The sequence below is a fragment of the Sturnus vulgaris genome, chromosome 3 (assembly GCF_052056855.1).
Source record: "Sturnus vulgaris isolate bStuVul1 chromosome 3, bStuVul1.hap1, whole genome shotgun sequence".
NCBI classification, from domain to species: Eukaryota; Metazoa; Chordata; class Aves; order Passeriformes; family Sturnidae; genus Sturnus; species Sturnus vulgaris.
In genome coordinates this window covers 109891667-109907775 of record NC_142245.1, presented here as the reverse complement: position 1 = coordinate 109907775, position 16109 = coordinate 109891667, and positions in this window count along the sequence as shown.

Below are 16109 nucleotides of genomic sequence, written 5' to 3'. Positions count from 1 at the left end.
TGAGAGCACATTCCCCCTGTTGCCACTTTTATAGGTGATAACTCCTGGGAGAATAATTGAACAAGACAGATACCTACTGGCTACGAAATCCAAAGTCAATATGAGAAAATCTGCTAGAAGACAGGAGGAAAGAGCATTGACATGTCCCTTCTAGCACTATGCCTTTGTATAGCTGTCTAGTAAAAGTGCAGAGGCTGTTGCCTGCTTGAGTCTGAATTCTTACAATACTTGTAAAGAGGGAAAAAAAAACATGATCAAATTTTTTTATATATTATACAGAACGAAAAAGGGCACAAAATTGTTTCCCCCTTCTCAGGTCACCTTTCAGATCATGAGGTCATTATGAACTGTCTCAGCACTTTCACAAACTGGAGTCTGCTCAAACCATAATGCTTACAAAGTTTCACTTTGAATAGGCCTGATTTTCTCTGTCATTTGTTTTCACTTTTTATTTCTCTGCAGAACATAAAAAGTCAGAAAAAGATTTTATTTTCCCCCTACATAGCATATAATTTACATCAATCATCCCAGGAGGTCAGTACCACTGGGGTGTCATTTAAATACAATGAATATAAAGTAATGAACCTCTTGCTGGAGTGGATGGCCACAATTCTCGGAGAGAGAGAGAGTTTCCAAAGCATGTGGAGAAAACACAACGGGAGACCGAGTGAATTCATCACACCACAAAAATGTCTCCATCCTGTCGACAAAGTCATTAAAGGAAAATGAACCATTGTTACTCTAGACGCTTGCATTCCTCCAGTATAATAACCTCAGTATAGAAGCATTGGGGCAAAGAGAATTTGCACACACAGGAGAAAAAAAAATTCAATCTATTAGAAAAAAAAAAATCCAGATTATGTAATGAAAGAAATCCTCCATGCTCCAAGAGGAGACGGAGCCTCTGCAGAAGCCACAACTAATAAGGAACCTTATGCAGTGGTACAGGGCGGTTTCTTTTCCTCCTGCCAACAAGTCAAAGTAAATGCCAACCCTGACAATTTTTTTCAGATAACCCACAAATTATGTTCTCCTTCAATTACATGAATGTTTCTACCCTTTGCTGATCCATAGCCATCCTGGTTTTTAAGATCCCTTGTTGAGATTTCTCCAGTACCATTTCCCTTTTCATATTCATTTACTTCCAGTATTTTTTTCAGTTACCACTAAAGCAATCTGTGAGGAATGCAGAGATTAGAAAAGTTTACCGTGTTCATTTTTATTTACTTTTTTGGCAAAGGATGTCCAAATAATAGAAACTGTCACATGTCTACCGTAAATCATAGCATATACGAGTTTATGAAAATAGATTGTACTTCTGTGGATCTCCCTCAAGGAAATACCACTTTAAAGCCAACCACCGTGCAACCCCTGGTCAAAAAAGGTAGCCTTAGAGAGCTGCAGGAAAAATCCCTCCTTTATTGTAAATTGGTGTGGCAAAGGCCTCTTTACCATACTAATTAAAACAGAAACATGCTAATTAAATTACTACCTTTAATTGTGAAAACCATATAACAATGTAATGGATAGATTACTTTTTTTTTTAATACAAAAGGACTACCTTGTTTTAAGCAAATATTGAAAGGGAGATCTGTTCTTTATTTATTTTTAGTAACTGCATGGGAACAGGGAGCCTACTAAAAAGGGAGCAAGCTACTGAGGAAACACATGCCAGAAAACACCAACTCATACCTGTTAATTACAACAAATATGCTCGCAGACAACAGCAAGAATGCTATTTATCCATCATTTACAGCCACTGAAGCGCAGGGAAAGGAATTGGTTTGCTGGCAAATATCCCAATTAATTGGGCGTGCTATTTATTAGGGTGCTGATTAAAGTGTACTCTGCAATATAATAGTTGAGTATAAAGTTGCCAACTCTTATTCACTCCTGGCTCGTAGGGATGAAAGCAGGAGAGCAGACTAGCACAATATGAAAATAATTATGTATTCCATGCCAAAATGGATTTGAGGCAATTCCAATGGCTGGAAATTAAAGACCTGGAGAGACAGAATTAGGTAGCACTGTGATCTTGAGGACAGAGCTTTGCTTTGTGTAATCCAGTTGTGACTGAGACCTTCAATCTGTAGTAGCCATTTTGCACCTGTATTAACGCCTCTCAGAAGCCACCTCCATAGGCACGCCCTTAAGTAAGCAGTATATGAATTAAACATAAAACAAGATAAAAGCGGAGTTTTGCTCCTGACTGATCTGAATCGATGCACTTGAATAAAAACTACTTTAGGGGGGGCAGTCACTGACTCCTCCAGCCTGTTCAATCAACTGCCCTGAGACCCTGCCTTAAATAGTGCTTGTTTGCTGTGCCCCTTTCAAAACTATGGCTTCCATAAATGAGGCTGGGAGTTGCCACACACAATCTAGGAGGCATATGCTAATAGTTGTATATGTTATCTGAAGTAATACTTGAGGTTTGATCTCAACCAAGATAACCACCAGAGCAAACCAAAAACACGATTTGTAGCAGTGAAGAATTTCTTGCTCCTGCATCACTTTTAACTCACCTTACTAGCACTGAGGCAAGACCTGAGTAGAGGGCTCAACTGGCCATGATTATTAATGAGGTTAACATGCTTTTGTTCTTCCAACAGGGGTCACAGCATTTTAACAACATCATGTATTGCACCCCTATAGCCAGAGGTATTCAAGCGTGACCTCTATGGTTAGAGAGCTCCAGAAAAAAATACTCTAAAAGCAGAAAGTGAGCTTTGGTGCAGTCTTTCTTATGAAACTGACTGTGCCCAAATAAACATGCAGTTTTGAAAAGAGCACTCCAGCAGTATGCTGGATATCCTTGTCACTTAAAAATGAGAGCAATAAAGAGCAGACAAAGCACCAATTCTCCCAAGCAATGTAAAGAGCCAGAGACTCCTCTAGCTAAGGGGCAGGTAGCAGTGTTGCCTAAATGTCCAAATGGATCTCAAGGATCTCCCTGAAGCACAACATCAAGAGACACTCATCACCGCTGTAATCACACCTGCCCATCACTCTGGCTGTCCTGCCTGCCAACATTTCACTGAAACCACTCTATTGCACAAAATGCACAACGAAGGTAGCTTAAGCCTGACTGAACTGGAAGTGTACTGGTTACCCTAAAACCAGGATGTATTCTGGCCACTACAATATCAGGAGTAAGTTTCAGTAGAAATCCAGACCCCATGGTCAATGCAGGCAAGAAACCAGTTCCTCCAAAAGCAGACCTCTATGTTTGGCCATTACACTTGCTCTGTAGAAGCCACTGACTGCATTCATGATGGCTGAGCTCAGATATCCCATATCAGCTCCTCTGGACTATGTTGTCTCCCTTCACCTACCTTTCCAAAGCACCTCAGACGGATCCTGACTCAGATGTGTCAGCTTCACAGCAATTTTTAAAGTAGCCCAAGGCAGCTGTAATGGCATTGGAAGCTTATTTTTTGGCAAGTGAATTGAGCCTTATGTCACTATTGAGTATCATGGTAGCTTAAATAGCTGGCATAATTATAAACAGTTACTTTTAGTCAACCAAATTTAGGTGTCTGAACCTGGAACTCAGCTCTCCTCTAGCTGTCATTTGTCCAAGGAAAACAGCAGTTATATATAGTTACTTTTCACTTACATTAGATATACAAATTGGAGTATTATGTTGCTTGAGTAAAATTTTCAGGTTTCTGAATCCTTTGTATCCCTAGAAAGAACACATCTGGGTCATTTGCCAGGGAGAACAGGTGGGATCCTTAGGTTAACCATTTCCAAATGACATGGTTAGATTATTATGGACTCCAAACATAAGCCTTTGGAAGGTAAGTGAGAATTAGCCAGAACACTGAGTTTTTTAATGCAGAAAAAAAAAATATAAGCAGAGGACATTAGTTCTTTCTGGATTGCATATTCATATAATGAAAGTTTCCAGAATCAGTCCATTCAAAACAGCAATTTCTTGAGATGTAGGAATAGCGCCAGCAATTTGCATCAAATTACTACTGGACTGCAGAATAAATAGCATCAGCCACAGGTTGCTAAAGATTTAATTTCCTTAATGTTCTGAAACAAATTCTTGTTATTCGACCATGCAGAGCAGGTAGAATGTTGAGTTTATGGTTCTTTAACACTTCTTATTTCTCAGGGTGGGTGCCCAGTGGTGGTAATCTGTGTACATTAGATATGAGATACAAATATATCAGAGAAGCTTTTTTTTTCCCCTCTGAATAAATATTTAAATATTTAGGGCCAAATTCCATTGCTAAACATATGAACACAGCTCTCTTTGAGCTCATTGGACTGATGCATGTGTATCTAAGGGCAGAACTTGGCCCTTAGGTTTTAGATTTTAGCACCAAGCGTCCAATGTAAAATAACGTGTGATCTGTAAAACACAGGAAAACAGAAAGATCTGGTTTTAAAGGAAGGGTACAATTACATATTTCCATCTTTCTTTTGGATAAGAACTACTGCTTTCAACAGAGGTCCTGAGAATATCCTACCTCTTCCCCAGACAGTCTTCCTTTCATATAAGGTGCTTCTCTGGCAGCTTTGGTCATTCCTGTAGCTTAGAAGCAGAGCAGGATACTTTTTTATTTCTTTGTACTTCTCTCCAATTTCCATTCTGCCAGTTTCAACTTAGTATCATGATGGAAAATACAGAGCCATTTTAAAATACACTTACACTAATGCTTTAGATACGGTTTTTAAATTATTAAAAAGTCAGGATGTTGATTTTAAAGTATAGGCAGTGTGTTCAGATCAGCCAGAGGACATACCCAGTCAACCTTTCCAATGAGCCAATATTACAGCTGGGATCCAGTAAAGCATTTTTACTGGGAAATGTCTACAGAGTGCCAAACAGAGCTCTTGAATCGGGAGAGGTTCTTTCCCTATGCTTGCTACTTCTTTTATCCCTCCTTTTAAAAGTACTTGTAAAGTGTTTAGATTATTGAGTTTTGTTGGGGTTTTTTTGTTTGATTGTTTTAGTTTTTTGGGGTTTCTTTTGTTTTGTTTTTAAGGCTTACATTCATCTAACACCCAGGGCCAGGAAAGATACGGAATGACTGCACGGTACTCGTGCAATATTGTGTGACAGGACAGGCAGTGTGATCAAAAATACTCAGACTGTTTTCAACTCTGTGAGCCTACTGAACAGTTCATATATTTTAGTGGGTTATGTGACAGTCAGGATCTTTTTGAGAATTAAAGTTTTTGAGGGATGGAAAGCTTTTGGAAGATTTCTTATAAAGTTCAAGGTCTACCTTTGATTCCTTTTCTGTGGTAATATACTAATGCTAATGGCATCCAGCACAGCAAAGATCTTGCACAGTTTTAAAGTTTTACAGATGCAATTATAAGTGAAAGTGGACTGCTAGCTTCCTCCAGTCTCTTTAAAATCCTGCACAGATAGACAGACAGACAGACAGATTAAACATTAATCCTTCTAAAAATGTTGCTCCATTTGTGGCTAAAATAGTATTTTATGGCATTTATTGCAAAGGTCAACTAGAAGTTGTTCTGTACAAAATAGCATCTTCTTTTATCCACTTGAAAAATAACTTCTGCTTCAGTTTCCTTCCTCATATGCCAGCTTATTCTTTGCGTAATTGCAAAAATAAATACCATATAAAAAGAAAACCTCTCATACAATCCACTTCTGCTATGATGCTTCCCCAGGGCTGGTCAATTATTAGCCAATATCTAAGAAATAGAGATGCCCTACCCAGTCTAGTTTGGCAAAATAGTTTCTTATGTTTTTTTTTCACATGGGCTCAGAATAATGCATAGTGTGTGAAGAGCCTGCAAGATCCAGCATAATTTATTATGTCAGCAGCCTCACATAGTGAGAGCTCTGATCACTTACTTACAGCATCGGTATTTTCTTCCACTAACTGTTCTTTAAATTAGCATAATCTTTGGCAATTGGCTTGTGGCCTTCAATTCTGTATTGATGTAGATGATAAGTATGTATTTAATTTACATTAAAAGTCTTGCTCATCATCTGACATCCTACAAGTGTACACCAGCACAGAAATTTGCAGGCCATGCTATTAGAGGTGACTTTGCACTATCCCAGGTTTACTGCTTTGGGCCTTTTAGATCATGGATATTTTGGTAAGCATGCCACTGCCCTAGAGAAGCAATGTGTTTTTGACAGCTGCTGTCAAAACGCCCGCCCACTCTCCAAACATCTTGGAGCAGGGCTGAAAACAACTGCTCATGCACTGTGGACAAAGTCAGTGAGTTCAACCTCTATTGTGGCAAATTCTTCTGTACACTCTGAGGCAGATCCCATGCAGGCAAGTTGTCCCATCAGCCCTCAACAGGGCTATGGTAAGCAATGAACTTACCTGACCTTGTCCACACCACTGAGGCAGCTGCTTCTGCTAGTACTTGAGTGGATCTGAGGGTGGAAAACTATTTTTGACACCTCTCAGCAAAAACAGGTCATTCTTCTAGAGAAGGCAAAGCCTTGACAACATTACAGGCCCCACATGCTGAAGTGCAATGGGGTGAGTTAAGGACAAAGGATCATCACTCAGAAAGGCACTTACTTATTTTAAATTCAGAATACTTTTGTTGTGGAATGTGGAATTAATGAAGTTTGTATTGATCACTTCACATGATAGAAGAAAATATGCAAACACATTGTGTTCATCTATTAAATCAGGTAAACCTAATAACAGCCCAGTTCCTCTTTCACACAGATGTAAATCAAGAGGGATAGAGCTGAAAGCCACTGAGTTACTTGTACAAGAGAAACATATATTTCTGTAAACATGGTATACCTTCTTCCTACTTCTTCTTTTCACCTAGTTTTCATGATTGCCTTAAATAGTTATGTCTCTACTGGACGTAGAACATACAATGGGGAGAGGAAGGGGAGCATGGAAGGAGCGTGAGGATGGGAATAGAGGGTGAGCAACTAGAAGAAAAGTGTCTGTCCCATGCTCATTTACCCTGAGATACAGAGCAAACAGCTTTCAGACTTACTAAATTTCCTGAACACACTGAGAGCTCTCTGTTTATTTCAGATGTGTAAAATGCCATAGCTTGCCAGTAAATGGAGCTGGGCATGCAAGTGCATGCATGAAGATAACATATTAGTTACAAGAATTATAATTGTCCTGTCATTATCTTTTCTTTCTTTCCTGAACCAGAGTAAATGTGCCATAATCTAGCAAGAATCTCATGATAAGTAATGGTAGAAATAGCTTTTTTTTCTTCTTTTTTAGCTGCCAACTGTCTATTTTAGACATAACATCACCCTTTACTGTAGGCTTCCACATAAAAGCAACATGAACAGTAATGTCTCTAAGCAAGCATGAATGATTGGCTGCAGATTCTTTACCAAAAAGGGAGTTTATTTACTCCACACAGGTCATAAATTTCCTTAGAAAAACTATCATTGGTAATCTACATGTGGTGTTTAGTAAATAAAGCTTTCCTCTGCTTTCCTCAGTCCATGTTCTTCAATTGTCAAAAACAGTGGAAGAAGGTTTTTTCATGCCTAAAAATATAAATTATTCCAGCTCTCTAAAATATAGTGGAAATAATGAGCTGAAAGACTTAACATGTTCTTCACCAAGATGAACATTTGGACATGGAAATATGAAAGGATGAGATGAGTAACTGGAAGCAGCAAGTTTGCTGAAGTCTTGCCTCTGCTTCTCTTACATGAAGCAGCATCTTATTCCACAAAGGCTCCTATTGAAATCAGTGGAGCTGCAGACAGAATAAGTATTTTCATTCTTTTCTTAACAAGTTTAAAAAAAAAAAAAAAAAAAAAAGGAGGGTGGGATCTGTCTTTTCATGTAACAGGCTTTTATCTGCTCAAAAATTGCGCTAACCTCAGGGTGTCAAGCACAGTATCTTTGAAAGCATTCCAGGGATGGGAAGAGCTCCTCTATCTTCTCCACTACAAAGGAAAGCTTGGAAGTAATGAGAGCTGCCCATGGTCTTCCAAGAAAGACATTTCATCTGCTTTGCCCTTTCTGAGGACCTGTTACTTGTTCCTCCTGGATAGTTCCAGGTTATGTCATTCTTATTTTTCAAATAGGAGAACATCTAAGTGACTGTCTTCATAATGAGTTTTGTGAGAAGACAGAGGATTCTCCCCTGCTTTTCAATAAGTATATTTAATAAACAATATAAATATTTATATGGCAAACTCGAATAACAGGTTTTGGTATTACATCACATAAGTTCCTAATATCATAATGCTCCTAATATCCCAAGGTCAGAGAACCCGTGTTCACATTTGAATGTCTACTGTTAACAGTGAAGGTTTTAATTGTTCTTGTTCCTTCTAGGGCCTGACCAGCATTTGAAACAAATAGTTTAGAACTTATCATGCTTATCCTAACTGAATGATGAAGTGTGTTGTGAAAGAAATGTCTAGAATTTGTACATGACTATTTTTCTGTCACTTCAAAACAGACTACTGAAAAAAAATCTGTAGAGAACTTTGACTTCTGAACTAAGAATATAAGCCAGATTTCAGCCTGTAAGGAATTTTTATGGTTGAATTATAGACTTCTAAAAGACACAATTTAAAACTGAACTGCAGATAGTAATTCTGATTATATTTTTTATAAGCTACTATTAACTAGGATGAGACCTTAGAGGAGGAATAGATCCCATCTCTATCTGCTGACTCAAGAGTTTCTTATCCTTTCCTCTAAAACAGTGTAGCCTACTGTCAGGGACAATATTGGTCAGACTTGACTGACTACAGATCCAATCCAGTCTAGCAAGCCCAGTGCTGCTATGGAGGCTTTGCAAAATTCAGCTGCCAACTCCTCCATCTGTACTGAGCACGCGCGGGAAAAACCTCAACAATTTTCAGCAGCTTCTAACTCAGCCAAGTTCGGGTGGATCCTTTTGGTCAGGGACAACAAAAGGAACTTATCTGCTTTTTCCTCCTCATTCCTCTCCAACTCAGTAAAACTTCCCATCCCAGCTCTGAAAGAGATATTGGGCTGAAATCTTAAAATGTTGTGAAACAATGTGTTTTCTCTTAATGTCGATCTTAGAAGCAGCAAAAGTATTTCTGCTGCAAGTTTCCAAAAAGTTCAGCTTGAGGCAGACTCAGGATTGAAAAGATCATCTTGAACAGCTAAAAATTGGCAACATTATTTGAGTAAAAACAAGGTCTTATACTGGAAAGTGGTAGACAAGCTTAACTGCAGATACTGCTGGCAGCTTCACCTATAACATTTTTTCTGCCAAATCTTTGTCTTTTATTACTAGAGAGAATCATTCCTGTGATGTCTAATTTTTTGTCACCTGTCCTTATGGCTTGTTTTGGGACTGGCACTGTTGTCTCCTGTGGCTTGGCTGCCAATTCCACAACAATCGACTTGAGGGATTGTTCCTGTTCTGCCCCCACACTCAAGGGATGAAGGCCACACCTGGTGTGGGGCACACGCATATTTCTGCTAAGATGTACGCTCAGCATTTTCAGGATTACATTATGTCACACCATAAATAGGATTATTCTTGATGCCCTGCTCTGGCCTGAGTGAATTTTCAGGAAAGAAAAGGCAAAAAAAGTTTTTATGGGCCTCAAAGCATTGGTTTGCATTGCCCATTATGCTTGTTCAACATTTGCTTTCACCATATGCTTCCTTCAATTTCACTCCTGTAGACTGCACCATCTCTTTCAGTTGTCTATTTTCATCCTTTTTAGAACAAGCCTGTCACTATTCAGTGTTTTTCTAATGCTCCAGCTTCAAGTCTTGTGTTATTAACAAAGAAATTTTTTCCTGCCATCCATGCTATTGAAAATAGATTTACAATGGGAATCATCACCATTTCAACACTGAGAGAGGATCCGGTGCTGTGTTTGTGGTTAGAAACACTAAAAACCCCTCTACCACTCAAGACTGGCTTACATCTTGTAGTATCTTCTGCATGAGCTTTATGGAGCTTGTATCTGGCCAGAGAGCACTTCATTAGACTCTTAAAAAACAGCATGCAAAATTTAGGGACTCTGCAAGGTTCCAGATGTATAAATCCTTTCTAATTACAGCTATATCATCCACATTCCCCACAGTTAGTCAAGAGAACCAGTTTTCGCTAAGGTCAACAGAAAAAATAACCGTGAAGTTTCTGGCTCATGCTGCTTTTACATGTGCTGAAATAAGGAAAAAAATAAGTTTAAGTTATCATTTTTTAGCCTTTATATCTCTAACACAACATACTGGTTTCATCTGAATTCATCCAAGGGGCAAAAAAAAAAACCTTTTTCCTCACTCTGAAATTAGTTAAACTGAAGCTGGAAGGAGAATTAATGGAAAGGGACAAAGCTAGTCTTGCCATGAGAAATTGCAGTTTGTCCCTAACTAGGAGGACCCTAGCTACTTCCTGCAGCTAATTTTTAGTTTTCATTTTGCAATAAAAAAGAAAAAAAATTGAGAAAGACAGGCCATACATTTTTCTAATCCTCTTACACGTTCAGGTTTTTAGTGCCAGAAAGCACAGGTCATACTTTCTCTTTCCAACACCGTTACAAGACGACAAGTAGGCCAACATTTCTTCCTCATCATGATGATGACATTGTCATTTGCTGCTTTAAACCACTCTGAAATACGTGCAATCCCAATGGGGCATAAGAGGCTGCAGACAGGGAGGGAAATGGGAAAACTCTACAGTAGGACCCACACCTAGGCTTGCAGTCCCTGCTTATTAGAGAAGCAGAAAATAAATCATTTAGGAAAAATACAGAAGCAGTAATTGTTTACTTTGTTGTTTGTACAGCCCGTGTTTTGCTGTGTGCCGTGGAAAAGCCAACAGTTTTTCAGCAGGGACAGGGCATGTTTCCTACCAGATTTCCAGATCTTTTTTCCTGGTATTACTGGATGCCGAGCCCTGCTCATCTTTGGACCTCCGAGAGTTTAACGCATACTTTTCTATCCCAAAATGTATACGGGTAGTAGTTAGGACCTCATTCTATACTGAAGGAAAACTTGCTAGAAGTCTTGTCTAAGATCCCAGAGCATTCAGCATTAGATCCCAAGAGAGAACACAAGACTCTCAGCTCTTAGTCCTCGATTCCTACTAAAAATGCTGGGCAGGAAAAGTAAAATTCTCTAGTTCATTTTTTTTATGCAATGATTTTCTAGCCTAACAAATCTTTATGCTTTTGTTTGTATCAGGGACTATAAATGCTAAAAAGCAGTGCACGACGCTGAAATATTAAATGCTTCCAACTAATTTCAGGACACAAAGAATTTTCTTTTATCTGGGCTGTAAATCAGTGGGGCAGGGACACAGTAGTTAAACAAACCATAGTAGTCCACAGTCTGAGTAAGAATGCTGCTGTTACAGAGCTCATTACCACACGCCTACTTAGCAGACCAAATAACGTGCTAATCTAGAGTTACTATTTGTCATACTTAAGAAAAAGCAAAGAATAGCTGGGCAAACAGTCAACTTCCAACCAAAGTGAAAGTAAAGCACTGCCAAGAGACACTGGAGCTTATCTCGCCCCTACTGAAATGAATGGAAGTTCGGGCAAAACCTTCTCTAGCATTAAGTTTACTTAAGTTCACATATTTTGGCTCGATGCACACTTCCATGAGTGAATAAAAAACTTCGGGAAGGTAGATGTTGGAAACAAGAATATTGGCAATTCTTTCACTATAGTAATAATTGCTGACATTGCTGTAGTTGCTCTGGCTAAAAATATAAAACACAATAACAAACCCAGTGAACCCATTCATTTATTCCCATTTCACAAAGGCTATTTACATACACACAGAGGCTCAAAATAAATTCTGTGTTCATCGTATTTGCAGCGCATTCCAGCCCAGCAAACTGGCATTGAAACTATTTATTTAGGGAACATCATCCAGGTTAGAATCTTTCATATCTGATAATTATTTTTCATCTTGAGCACCCAGTACTTACAACAGGAGTGTACTGGGCCTACGTTTTAGAAATGTGATGGTAAACAAACTCAGTGCTCTTTAAAACATTACCTTTTTGTCCAAAAGCAGTCAAATTATGGCTGTATTCATAACACAGTTAAAAGTGAAAAAGCTAAAAGACAATTTAAATTGCAGCAAGCACAGCCATACTAATGAAAATTCGATATTGTAAAGTGGATCTGAAGGTGTTTGTTAAGATATAACTTGCAGCGCAAGCACATTCTTTCACCAACCTCCTACAATTCTGTAAAATCTTAAAATATGACCCATTTTGCAACCAGTGCTAAAATTCCGAGAAGTTCTGAAATAAAACCCGAGGAAAGCCGAGCAGCAGGGTTGCTCTCCATTCCAGCCAAATCCAAGCCAACGTTCCAGATTATATATATCATAACATGAATGACTTCTTCTGAAAAATCCCATCCAGCTTTTATGTAGATCCATAAACATTACTGGTACTTTTATTAATTTGTCCATAACCATTTAAATAAAATTCTAGAGCTCTGAGCCGTGATCTGTTCCAGACTGTAGTAAGTTCCTGTTAAATGTGTAAATGTTCAGCAGAAAGATATTTTTGCACGGAGGCTGAAAATCAGCTGTGCCAGATACCTGAAACTTTGTTAGGGCACTCAGTGGAAAATTTTATTTCTACATTATAAATAACGCTGGACTATTTTAAGTGACCTTAAACTGGTAGCTTCCAATGACTTATTTTAGTTTATCCTAATTAACTTTTTTATTTTATTTTAGTAGGAAGAGAGGTGACTGTAAAAATTTTAGTGTAGCTAATTAAAAGTGGAAACGTATCTTCTTGTTTGAAATGAAATAAATCATGATTGTCAGGCCTATATAGCATTTGGATATAAAACAACTCTTTGCCTTCCTTCTAGCGCCTTTGGAATGGCTCTTTGGGAATGTATTAGAGCCAGCTAAAGAAGGGGGGAAGGAAGCCAAAAGAATATATGGACATAAATATTTTGCCAAAATAAGTATGAAAAAATGTATTTTCTGTATCGCAACCACAGCAAACCAGAGCTTCTGCATATATACTAATCCGTATAGGTGATGAGTAATCGTGCCTTGGAAACGCCTGTAGCCACTTTTGGGGAAAAGCAGATCCCGTGGTTGTCGGGAGAAGCAGGGCGAGCTCGGCAGGGGTTTGCAGCGTTATCCACATGGATCGCGTTTTCTCAACGGGATAGAAAACTTCCAGAGCCCTTCAAACCTTGGGCCGGGAAAAAAAAAAGGGAAAAAAGGAAAGGAAAAAAAAAAAAAAAAAAAGAAAAGAAAAGAAAAGAAAAGAAAAATAGGGGAAAAAAACGGGAAGGGGGGGGGGATGGAGAAACCACCGTGAGGAAATAAAAAAGCGGAGGGCACAGATCCCTGCGAGGCAGTGGGCCGGGGGTGCCGCTCCCCGCGGGAAGCGTGGGAAAGCCGCGGAGCGGAGGGAGGGATGCAGGGGTGGATGAATGGAGGGATGGAGGGATGCAGGGATGGCTGCGGAGCCGGGGCTGGGTGGGCTCCCGGCGGGCGCGGAGCGGGGGCGGCAGCCGCAGCCGCAGCCGCGGTGCGCGGAGCGAGAGCTCTCCCCTGTGACCGATCGGCGGAGCTTGCGGCTTGCTCTCTGCTCCGGAGCCGAGCGGAGCAGGAGCCGCGGCCGCCTCTGCACGCACCTTCCCCGGGCACAGCCGGGCTTTGCCCCGGGGGGAACAGAAATTTGGGGTAGCGGGGCAGGAAGGCGCGGGGGCAGCGGTGCCGCTCGGCAGGAGGAGGGCGCGGAGGCTCCGCGGGTGCAGAAAGAGCCCCGAGGTGGCCGCAGCTCCAGCAGCCGCACACGGACACCCCGAGCCCGGCTCCGCGGGCTGCTCCGCCCGGCTCTGGGCGAAGGGTCCGGCGGGACTGACCCGGCTGGGTCGGGGTGTCGGGTTCGGGGCTCGGAAGGGCTCGTGGAAGGGCCACATCCCCTGCACCCCCCAGCGCAGACAGACACACACACAGCGCCCCGAGTCACACACAGGCGGCGAGCAAGGAGCACACACGCAGCGCCGACTTTTTACGAGAAGGTGGAAGTAGCAAGTCGGAGTAAAGCCTTAGAAATTAGAGGGCGGGTTGTGATAGGCTGTTATCTGCGCGGGGAGGCGGTGACACTTTCATACCATTGGGTATGTAAATGGTTTTTAATAAGATCTGCCCTTTTTTTTTTCTTTTTTTTTTTTTTTTTTTAAGGGAGAAAACAAACCAGACTCCCTTTACCTTAATAGTCTGAAGGGGTTTTATAGCTTTCATTCATTCAAGGAAATGGTTTAGGCTTTAGACTACCGGAGACTTAGCAAAAAACTATTTGGCACCAGATTATTCTTACTTCTATTTTTCCCCCCCCTTTTTTTTTTCTTTTTTGCAAACAAGATTTTTTTTTTTTTTTTTTTTTAATTTAAACAAACAAGCGCAAAGTGTTAATGGAAAAAACCCGGAGAGAAGTGGAGATTGGAGACGGTCTCCTGCTCCCCCCCTTCCCAGTCCCTCTCCCCGTGGGTGAGAGTTTCTCCTCCTGGGGGGGATGCACATTGGTTTATTTATTTTGAGGGCTGCAAAAGTCTGAGGAGTGAAGCACCACGTGCTGCTGACTCTCATCAGCATAATGATCGCCTTAGCCAGAGAGTCCTGTATATATAAACCACAAAAACCTAATCATTAGAAATCCCAGCCTCCAAAAACCACATTCAGGACAAAAAAACTGTGGCGTGGGTTTGTTATTTTTTTTCCGGCTCCTTCATCTCCCCCGACCTCAACTTCTTGGGACTCAAAAGAAGTTTGTAACTTTTGGTTGCTTTTTTTCATAATTATTATTTTTAACCCGATTTTCCAGAAAGAAAAATAACTCAAACAAAACATTTTAATGATTTTTTAGCTGCTGTTGTTCATCAAGGGCGGAAAAAAAAAGCAAGATTTTTGTTCGCCTATTCAACTCAACGGACTTGGATCCAGCAGCGACTTCATGTGAAGGACCGGGCTGCACCGAGGCTGCCTTTTCCTAGAATTTGCTTGGTCACATTTTAGAAATCAGCCTAAGGAGGGGTGTTTTATTGTTGTGTTGATTGTTTTGGTTTTTTTTCTCAGCTATTATCCCCGCTTCTTTTTCTCTGGGAATCCGAAAGTTCAACTCTTCTTAAGTCCTGATCCTCCGAAAGGAACTAGCTAAAAAGCCTCTTTTAATTATCAGCCCTGTGACTTTCCTCTTCACCCCAAAAACCCAGTAACTTTGTTTCCCCGCCGAAATCGCTTCGGGAGCGCCTTTTTTTTGGAAGGGGGGAGCCAATTTTCCCAAGCCCCTTCCAGAGCTCCCGCTTCCTGAAGCCAAAGGCAATAAGCGGGGGAACCCAGCGGCTCCTCGCCTCTGTCCCGGCGAAGCTTTTTGTTTGCTCCTTCTTTTTTTTTTCTCTCTCTTTTTTTTTTTTTTCCCTTTTTTTTTTTTTTTTTTTTTTTTTCCTCTGTGTGTGTCCGGAGGAGGAAGATTTCTTCGGAGGAAACCGGGACGTTCCCCTGAACCCCCCCCCCCCCTCCTCTCCGCTCCTCTCCGGGGCTGAGTTACTCTACGATTCTGGCGGCCACCACCAGCAGCAGCCCAGGAAGCTGAACCAGCAGCGAGTTCTACTTCTCCCAAGACAATCTTTGGAAAATCCGAAAAGGAAAAGAAGACGGGGAGGGAGGGGAAGAAAAAAGGGAAGAAACTCGAGCACTTGAGGGAAGAAGCGGTGGCTAGAAGGAGGGAAAAGAGCAGAGAGACTGTGAGAGAAGGAAGGAAGGAAGGAGGAGGAGAAGCAGCAGCGCTTTGCAGCTGGGCAGAAGCCGGGACCATGCAGTTTCCAGCCGGGCTGTGCTGAGAGGGGCAGCCCTGGACCCACCGCCAGCCTCTGCCTCCTCGCTGCTCCAGGCTGCAGGCGCCCCCAGACCGGCATCACCCCTCGCCCCGTCCATCTTTCTTTAAAAAAAAAACCAAAACAAACCAAAAACAGACTAAAATTTTTTTTTCTCGTGCGTTTAATCCGCTCCTTTTTTTTTTCTATTTTTTTGTCTAATTTGCTTTTTTGCCCTTTATCCTCACCTCTCCACTTTTTGATTCACCCCTTTTTTCGCTAGATATATATTTTTTTTACAACCCCCACCCCCCACTACACGCCTCCTCTACCAGCGATC